This window comes from Phragmites australis, chromosome 24 (assembly GCF_958298935.1).
Source record: "Phragmites australis chromosome 24, lpPhrAust1.1, whole genome shotgun sequence".
Classification (NCBI taxonomy): domain Eukaryota; kingdom Viridiplantae; phylum Streptophyta; class Magnoliopsida; order Poales; family Poaceae; genus Phragmites; species Phragmites australis.
Window position 1 is genome coordinate 7,630,604 of NC_084944.1, and position 9,800 is coordinate 7,640,403.

Consider the following 9,800-nt stretch of genomic DNA (forward strand, 5'->3'; position numbering starts at 1 on the left):
ATCGGCACGCGCGCGGCGCCATACATAGCCACGCCTCCGTTCCTTGTTCGCTTCTAGGGACGGCCCTTCCTGGAGTTGGCGTCGCGTTCGTTTCTTCTCTGCTCGTCACCATCTCCGTGAAAAGGATGTCTCATGCCCTGTAGTTTACAGTCTAGACTACCAAGAATAGAGAAAACCATTCGGCTGTTATGGAACAGAGCAATAACTTCGTTAGCCATTCACTAGTATTAGTCAGAGATCGAGAGTGTTCAAATTTATTTGTGATTCTCAATGGAGTGAATTGCGATAGTGTAGGTAGGTCGAAAGTCATTCGGTAATGCTTGGTCGATGCACGCATCTTCTTCCCCTTCTCAACGCATAAAGCCATGTATGTATGTACAACTTGAAGAGAAGGTACAGAGTCAATTCATGAGCTCTCATCAAAAGGTCTGAAATTTTCGTTAGACCGGTTCTAAACAAATGAGGATGTTTGTTTTCTTCCAAAGATACCGTTGATTGATAACAGCGAGTAGGGGGTTCTCGTTTGTTTAGAACCATCGCCCACGTGCGTAAGTCACATTATTAGTCTTACTTATGTTGATGATGTGGCTCAACCCGCCATCTATATCATAAACTCTCGAATTCTTAATTGAACGGTAAAACTCCTGCCTTTTTCGTAATTTTTTTTATCAGTTTACCATGAGGCATGAGCGTACCTGCGTAGCAACTGATAAAGTTTTTCGTTAGAGGATGGTCGCCAAAAGGTCGAGCAACCTACTCCTGAGTCCTGACCTGAGCGACGGAAGCTGTGCTGTTCTCCCCGTCTCGAACACACTGCTCTACGAGTGCACCCCGCCACGCGCCGGCCATGCGCGACTCTGAGACGCAACCACGAGTCCACGACGATGCCATGGCTGACGAGTCCCATCCCATCCCGTCCCGTCCCATCCATGGCTTAACACTCCATGGTCCATGCTCGCATCATCGCGTGGCGAGGTCCCCCACGGCCGCGTCACGTCACCCATCCGTGCATCGCCATTCCATTAGTCAAAGCAGCCGCCGGACCGGTCCGAGACGGGCGGCGGCGGCCGCCAGCCCGCGCCACGACCATGCGCATCCACCGCGGAAAGCGGGCTAGCGGGCACGGGCACACGGCAAGCAAACAATCCAGCACGCACGACCCGCACGGGCGTTCCGAGAGATTGCGGTGACGTCTCCAACTCCTCCTCCCCCGCCTGCGGTACGTCAGAAACCCCGGGAAAAGGACGCGCGGACGGGGCCGGGGGCGCGAGCCAGGCCAAACGACAACGGTCCAGCAGTGCAGCTCCCTCACTGGTGTTGGTTGGAATCATGGCGTTCCTCCTCTCCTCGGAGCGTGCTTAATTACCGGCGTTCCGTCCCGTTTGCCAGCGACTTTTCCAGGTCCCGGAAGATGTTTTCTGTCAGAAGAAAATCCAAGAACAGACGTCTCGAGCTTAAAAATAGGAAGGAAATCTCCTGATCTGCGAAAACCCCAGGTCGTGACATCTCTTTCTTTGATGACTAGGAAGTTCCAGGATACAATGCACACGGATCTGAGGAAGTCAAGCTAGGCGGCAAGAGACTGCGACAAACCGACGGGCAATTGGCTTTCCCCCGTTTCTACGTGTGAAAACCTGAAAAAAAAGAGTAGGCGCTGCTATATTTCAAATACCTAAAAATAAAGCAAATCTTAGATGATCATTCTAAACCATAGGATGAAGATATGACTTCAACATCATTTTCTCCCTCAATCCGTTATCACATACTCCTCCATTTGACCTCCTCCACTTGACCCCACTTGCCGCCCTCCTTCGCTTGCCCCTGTCTGCCGCCCTCTTCCACTTGTTTCTGGCGATGCTCCCGCCGCTATGCTACCCCGCCGCTAAACCTACCTATCGCCCACGGCATCAGTACCACCACCCACCGCCTGTAACGTCATGAGTTTTATCATTTATATTATAGCAAAAATCATTCACTTTTAAAATTTTAGTTAAACCAACACAAAATCGAGGAAGTATATGTTTGAATATATATATATATATATATATATATATATATATATATATATATATATATATTCAGATATATTAGTAATTGGCTAAGTATTTCAATGTGCACCGAATTAATTTATAAAATTTAAACTATGCAATAAGATGATCATAAGCATTTGGTTTAATGGTTTTCTTTTGTGGAGATTGAATTTGAATGTCTCTCAAATTCAATCTAATCTTTAGTTTCAAAATCAGCTAAATTCCAAATCAAAGTGAATTCAAATCTCTCCTAAAATCAAGGTTTCAAATTCAAATCATAATCCAATTCAAATAGTACTATTTCAATTAATCATAAATTAAGCATAGGGTCTTACATCGCCGGTCCAGCTGTCGCTGCTAGTCTCCTTCTAAATTTGGCACCCCTAATCACTCACCCCGAAAACCCCCCTCCTCTAAGAGCCCTCTCATTTCCAGGCGTCTGGAATTTAAGAGGTGTGAAAAAATATTGGGATATTTGCTGGACTAAAGGTGATGTACCACTGGTGGCGCTATCGATGATGCAGCGGCAGGATAGAGCTGGTTTTGGAAGCAAGTTATTTAATATTTTAGAGCGCAATTTGTCCCTAGAGTTACGAAGAAAGATTAAAATTGATTCTTTATCGGAACTCATGTGCTTTGTCGTTGCCATGCGTAGGTCTGATTTCTGAACATTTGTCCATTGGACAGTGGCTGACAATTTCACCATGGCGCATAGTTGAGATACGACCTCACTTTTCTTGCCAGGATTTTTGCGCAGTTTCTTTTGAAAATTGCTACATACACCCACAACATATCAGGAAGTTTATTTTCCCTTTAGAATCTACTATGTTTTTTATGTGCAATTTTTTCTTCACCATGTCATACACTAAATTTGACATTGAGAAATTCGATGGCAATATTAATTTCTCCATATGATAGATTCAAATAAAAGTTCTCACACAAGTTGGTGTTCGAAAGACATTTGGTGCTAAACCTACAGGCATGCCAAATGACAAATAGGAGGAAATAGATGAACAAGGTCTCTCCACCATACAACTCAATTTTGTCTTACATATGTTCTACGTGAAGTCATTAACGAGACGACCGCCGTCTCATTATGGGTGAAGCTAGAGATGTAGTACATGAAGAAAAGTCTCACCAATAAATTATGCCACAAAGAATGTTTGTACATGATTTTGCATGGCAGAAGATACGTCTATTCAGTCTCATCTTAATGAGTTTAATTCGCTCATCATTGAGCTTGAGAAGTTAGATGTGGAATTTCATGATGAGAATAAGGCTATTCTTCTGGTTATCTCTTTGGTTACTACCTATAAATACTTAAAGGAAATTATGCTTTATAGCAATCATAATACCCTTAGTTTTGATAATGTTAAATCAAATTGTTGTCCAAGAAAAAAAATTGATGTTGATTCTCGTTATGAAGTTAATGCTGAAGGTTTAATTTGTTAGAGGTATATCATCACATAAAGACAATTCTTCTAGATCAAAGTCCAGATCTAAATCAAGAGACCTTAAATCTAGTTATTTTTGTCGTAATTATGATAAAGGTAATCATGGTATTTCTTAGTGCTTAAAGTTGAAAAAGAAGGAAGAAATGAGTAAAACTCAAAAATAAAAATCTATTGAGGTTAGTTTTATTGAAAATTAATTTGATAGTGAGGCTCTAACAAGTACTACTAATTTTAGTACTACTAATTTTAGGAATCGAACTGTTTGAATTATTGATTTAGCTTGCACTTTTTATATATGTCTATATAAAGAATTGTTCTCTATTTATGATCCTGTTAGTAGTGGTGAAGTTGTGATTGGTGATGAATTTTCACTTGAAATTGCTGGAATTGGTTCTGTTCAAATTAAAACACATGATGACAATGTTAGGATCTTAATAAATGTTCGTCATGTTGCCATAATAAAAATGAATCTTATTTTTTTGACACCATAGAATGCTTCAAATATAAATGTATTGGTGAAAATGGTGTTCTTAAGATTGCGAAAGGCAGCCTTGTTGTGTCAAAAGCTAATAGAATTAATAGTTTTTTTATCACTTGCAAGGATCTACAGTTACATGTATTGCAACTGTTTTTACTATTATATCAGATCCTCACATCACCGAGCTCTAGAATATGTGCTTGGGTCATATGAGTGAGAAATATATGTATCTTATGCAAGAAAGGTCTTTTAGATAATATTATCAAACTTGATTTCTGTGAGTATAATATTGGTAAACTTGATTTCTGTGAGCATTCTGTTTTTTGGGGGGAAAAAGGGCCAGTTTTAGTACTGTAACTCATTAGACTAAAGGAATTCTTGATTATATTCATTTTGATCTTTGAGGCAAGTCTAAATTTCTTTCTCTTTGTGGATATGAGTACATAATAACATTTATTGATAATTTTTTTGCAAAGTTTGAGTTTATATCTTGAAACATAAGAATAAAGCAATATTAGTATTCCAAGAAGTAGAAAGCTTTGGTGGATAATCAAACTAGTAGAAAATTAGAATCGATAATTGATTGAAATTTGTAGTGGTGAGTTTCATAATTGATTGAAATTTTGTAATGGTATTGCAAGACATTTGACTATTTCAAAAACTCCTCAGCAAAATAGAGTGCCAGAGCATACGAATCACATTTTTCTAGAAAGAACATGTTGCATACTTTTAAATGCAAGGCTATAAAATAAGCATGCTTTGTGGAATGAGATTATTTCTACAGCTTACTATTTGATCTATCTACTCTTCAAATTCTGTTATTAATTTTCAGATTGCAGAGTCAAATCGCAGTCGAGTCCGAACCAAGTCAAATCGCCAAGCCCGACAGCACCCGAAGACGCCAACAGCCCGTGCATAAATCGCTGCTGATATGTTGCTGTTTATTTGGCAGCTTTGGATTCCGAGAAGGGCAATTCATGCAGCTACTATTGGACTCTGTTATTTGGCTGTGCTTCTTGGCGTTTCCTTGTTGCTGTTCTTTAGCCCGTGAGTTCTCTGCTTAACTCAATATTACTCCTAGAGAGTGAGTCATTATTCAACACTCCGCATGTCACGTACACTGTTCGTGCTGATTAATGATGCAGAGTCATCTCTAATTAATGATGCAAAGTCATCTCTAATTAATGATGCAGAGTCATCTCTGGACACGATCATCGATTGATCGCTTGTTTATATTTGGGGTTAATTAGCTGTCTACCTGTCCGGTCCGTAGGCCGTAGGACGATCCACCAGATATCTGCTGATGGCGATGCAACGTGAGCACGTGACCTTACGTGGTCTGGCACCGCTCGGACTTCCAGTGCAGGCAGGCAGGCAGGCATCGCTTGAGCAGCACGGCAGAGGTTACAGATCGGCGGAGCACGGATCGAGCTGGAAACTAGCGCTCAGTGGCTCACTCGCGGTCGCTGGTAGGCCAAGCTCCCGAGAGCAGAGCAGAGCATCTCCTGTCGCTAGCACTCGCCATCCGCCCACCGGCTAGCCCCACCGACGCCGACGCCGACGCCGCACCGCCAACTGGTCCGTCCGCTCGTGCCGCGGCATCGCGCGCAGGCTGTGCGTAGGCACGCTTCTGCTCCCGTTCCTTGCACGGCTTGGCATGCGTTTGTTCGCTTCTCGGGAGGGCCCTCCTGGCGCAGGCGTTGCGTTCGTTCCTTCTCCACTCGTCGCTATCCCCGTGAAAGCATGTCTCGTGTCCGGTAGTCTAAGGACTCTAAACTTCGGCGAACGCGAGAGAGAATTAAAATTAAAAAAACCAATCGGCTGTGCTCGAACAGTATAATATATTGATTAGTTGCCTCTGGTGTGATTTGAAAGCGTTCGATTTTTTGTGGTTGTCAATGTCGTGGTGGTGTAGTACACATAGGTAGGTAGGCAGTAAGCCATTCGAAAATGGGAAATTCTGCTCCACTTGATGCATGGTACACATACATGTACCGTTTCCCCTTTTCAACGCATAAAGGTATGTATGTACATACAACTTGAAGAGAAAGCATCCGAGTCAATCGAACAGATCTTGTTGGAAAGGACTGGTTTTTTAGGCAGCTCTAGCTCTAATTATTAAAACATATTTATTAAAATTTATATATATATCGTCGTTTATAATTTTTGATATCTTACAGAGAAGAAATGTGCTGAGGTGAGACCCACTTTGTGCTTAGAGCTATCTCTTACTACTTCAAAACAAATGACATTTTCCTTTAAGCGCATATCATTTGATTACCAGCTTACCAATTGATAAAGTTTTCTTTGTGAGAGGATGATGGATAAATGAATAACCATCTAATACCTAGCTTGCCATTATTAGGAGAATGGCATGCGGGATATGCATGTGGGACCTGAATCTATAACGATGTTATGTAAGAAACATCGGAAGTTATTACTGGAAAATCCTGGAATCTTCACAAACTCTGCACAAGAACGGGCGAAAAGGGGTTGGCAGGCTGGCGTTGAGCATTGTCACACCAGCTACATGGATGGCAGCAGCACATTTACAGGTAGCCCAGGAATAATACCCGAAAGAGGGAAAGGCTGATCTGCTTGTCCGCACCCCGCTGGCTCATCCGGCTCGGAGGTTTCCTTGGAGTGGCAACAACTAAAGCAGAGCGCGCGCGCGCAAGCACGTAAGAAAAGATGAAGGTGCAGCACGCTGTACCACCAGCCCTGCGCTGCGTTTGCGTTTGCGTTTGCACGAGAGGGTTGAAGATTGATGATCATTGCTCACCAGCCACTTCACTCCTGGCCTCTGAACCTGAGCGATGGATGGATGGATGGATGGAAGTTGCGTCGTCTGCTTCGCGCTTGTCCTGACCGGCAGATTCCCTGGTCAGTGTCGCGGCCCCATGCGTACTCCCATGCGCTTTTGAGAACGATGGGGAGGAGGAGCCACGGTGCGTCGTAAAAGAGGAGAGTTTTCAGCGGGAGCACAGAGATCAGAAAGCAAGAAACGAAACGAGCGTTTGCGTAAAGGGTCGGTCGGTTGGTGACCTTTCGACTCCTTTTGGTGGGAGTTTCCACGGCTCCTCCATGGCTCCATCCAGCAACGCAAGACTGCAGGATTTCAAACTGATCGTCTGCCTGCTTGTGTTAAAAGATATCGCTCCTCTTCACCTAGGTTTCGCCGATAAATATAAACTCGCACGCAAATGCAGATGAGATGTGATATCGCAGTGCGTAGCTCGAGGACCACGTCGCTTGGTGCAGTACAAGTACATACACCGTCGCCGTGCGGTGCCGAGAGAGAGAGAGAGAGAGAGAGAGAGAGAGAGAGAGAGTACCTGCGCGCAACAACGTCAGTCACTCACGCATTCAGTAGCCGAAACGGGTGGTTTGCGGTTGGAACTTGTGTTCAGCTTCTTCTGCTTGTCTCTTACGATCGGTTGCACCCTGTTGGTACCCTTCGTGCACCCAAGGATACTCGAGCAGTAATGCAGTGGTACTACCTCGGTACACTGGCGAGTGAGTGAGGATTGTTGTGACGCCGTACGCCCGTTCATCGCTTAGTTGTCGAAATGTCTCCTTTCGAATCTGCCGGTTCCAATTTTTCAAAAAAAAAAAAACAAAACAAAAGATATTGCAAGTTGATTTGGAATGAGGACACACGAAACCATCTTGAACTTGACAGGGTCGGACGACCTAGCGACTTTGATTATCACGGGACGTACCACGAAAGCATTGTTAATTCCCAGTTCGCGGTCCGTTAATCGATTAGCGTGACGCAGCAAAAAACCAAATAAAACTAACCGGCTCGGCAGTCGGCACCGGGCCGACGGGTAGGACGCGAGACACGCCACGCACCGGCGTACGGCCGGTCAAGCCTTGGATGAGCTCCGGTGACGAAACCGAAAATGATTCGCGTCGTCCAAACGGCTCCGACACGAAACCAGTGCTATCATGGGAAAAATTAAAAAAATAGATAATTTATGCTGATCTATTTATCAAAATAGGTAATGTATCGGTATATTTATAAATTTAGTATCTATATTTAGCACTTTAAACATTGAAAACTTGTTTTCAGCAACTGAGTTATCGAAAAGCGACGGTCCCACTGTTTTCGACATCTGAGATGCCGAATACGGTGCACAATATCGTATTCAATATCTCAGTTGCCGAATACATGCTGACGTGCCATGGTTTGTCGTGTGTCATTTCATATTGCATGGTAATCAATATATGAGGTTTAGCACAACTTTGTTTCATCATGCACGAGTGAATAAATAAAGAAAACAACTAAATGAATAAGTGTATGAGCACGGGATATGGTGTAATTTTGATTTATTGCATGTGTATTTCACCTCGTGAGGCCCAAGTTGACACTGCTGCACATTGTCCCCTACGTTATACCCTGAAGCATACCTACGGCGGCATATAGCCTCGAATTCATTGTTAACTCGGTCGTAGATTTTTGTCCGATGAAAATGTGCTTTGTTCCTCCTTCTGGATATTATTTCATCCATCTTAGATGTGAACCGTGTGCTGCACTTAATAGCAGCATTACCACGGTCTTAAAATTAATCTATCGTTCTATAGAATATGAGCTCAATGAGCACATAATAGGAGGTCGTGTACTCCATTTAGGATATTGTTGAACGTCTCCGCTATGTTCATTATCATGATGGTGTATCTAACATAGGAAACAATAATTTTAGAACACCTATTTGCATAAGAAATGGTAAAATATAATCATTAAAATTCTATGTGTGCCACCATGAGTGTTATAGATTAGAGACTAATGATCCACCAGCTTCCCCGCTATCCACTGGTTAAACGTAGCATGTGAACGGCTAATGTAGTTTGACCTCCAGCCATTTGCGTCCGCAAATGGTCTTCCTATGATTGCTGCTTTGCCATCATCTTGCGAGTGCTCTCATTTAACTCTCTCCATATCTCGTTGGACTTCGCTTGCTGGTTCTGAAGACACAACCCTTTGAATCTCTTTATAAGTGACTTGTTGTGGTATCTTGCGTATAGGTTCGCACCCAAGTGTTGTATGTATTGTCTTCTCTCCATATTAGGCCATGCAATGGAGTAGTTTGTGTTATCATACAGCATATTCAACGCATGCAGAAGGCCCTTATTACGGTCAGAGTTGATGCAAACTCGTTCCCTATTTTCCACGATACGTATCCTCACCAAGGTGAGGAACCACAACCAGCTATCATTGTTCTTACTCTCAACCATTGCAAAAGGCGAGTGGAATGATCTAATTATTTGCATCTGCCACCATCACTGTTATAAGGGTACCATGGTACTTGCAGCTCAGAAATGTGGCATCAACGCATACAACCAGCATGCAATGTCTGAAAGCTACGGTGCATTGTCCAAAAGATCAGAATAACCTAATAAAATATCAATCAGTGGTGTTGTATGACCCATTATCTAGCTTGATTGGTTCATTGGCCATGGCCCACTGAGTCTCTGAATTCGTCATGATAATCTTATGCAAGAGCATTAAAGCATAGATGTAAAACTCTTCGAAACTCCCAAACAATATTTTCAATATCTTCCGCTTCACTCGTCACATGGTGTAGTAATTGATCAGCATACCTGTCTTAGTCTGCACCTCCCCCATAATTGATTTTGGGGGCAAACAAATGTTCGTGCCAATAAGGGTGATGAGGAGTTCAGCTATAAAACCTCACATAACGGTGTGATTCACATTCCTAATAGTCTCTTCACTGCATATATATGGGGTGTGTCTACTAATTACAAAATAGTTCTCATATCTCGGTTTTGTGCGTGTACAAAGTAAGGACAATTCGGGTGCTTGATACACATGAC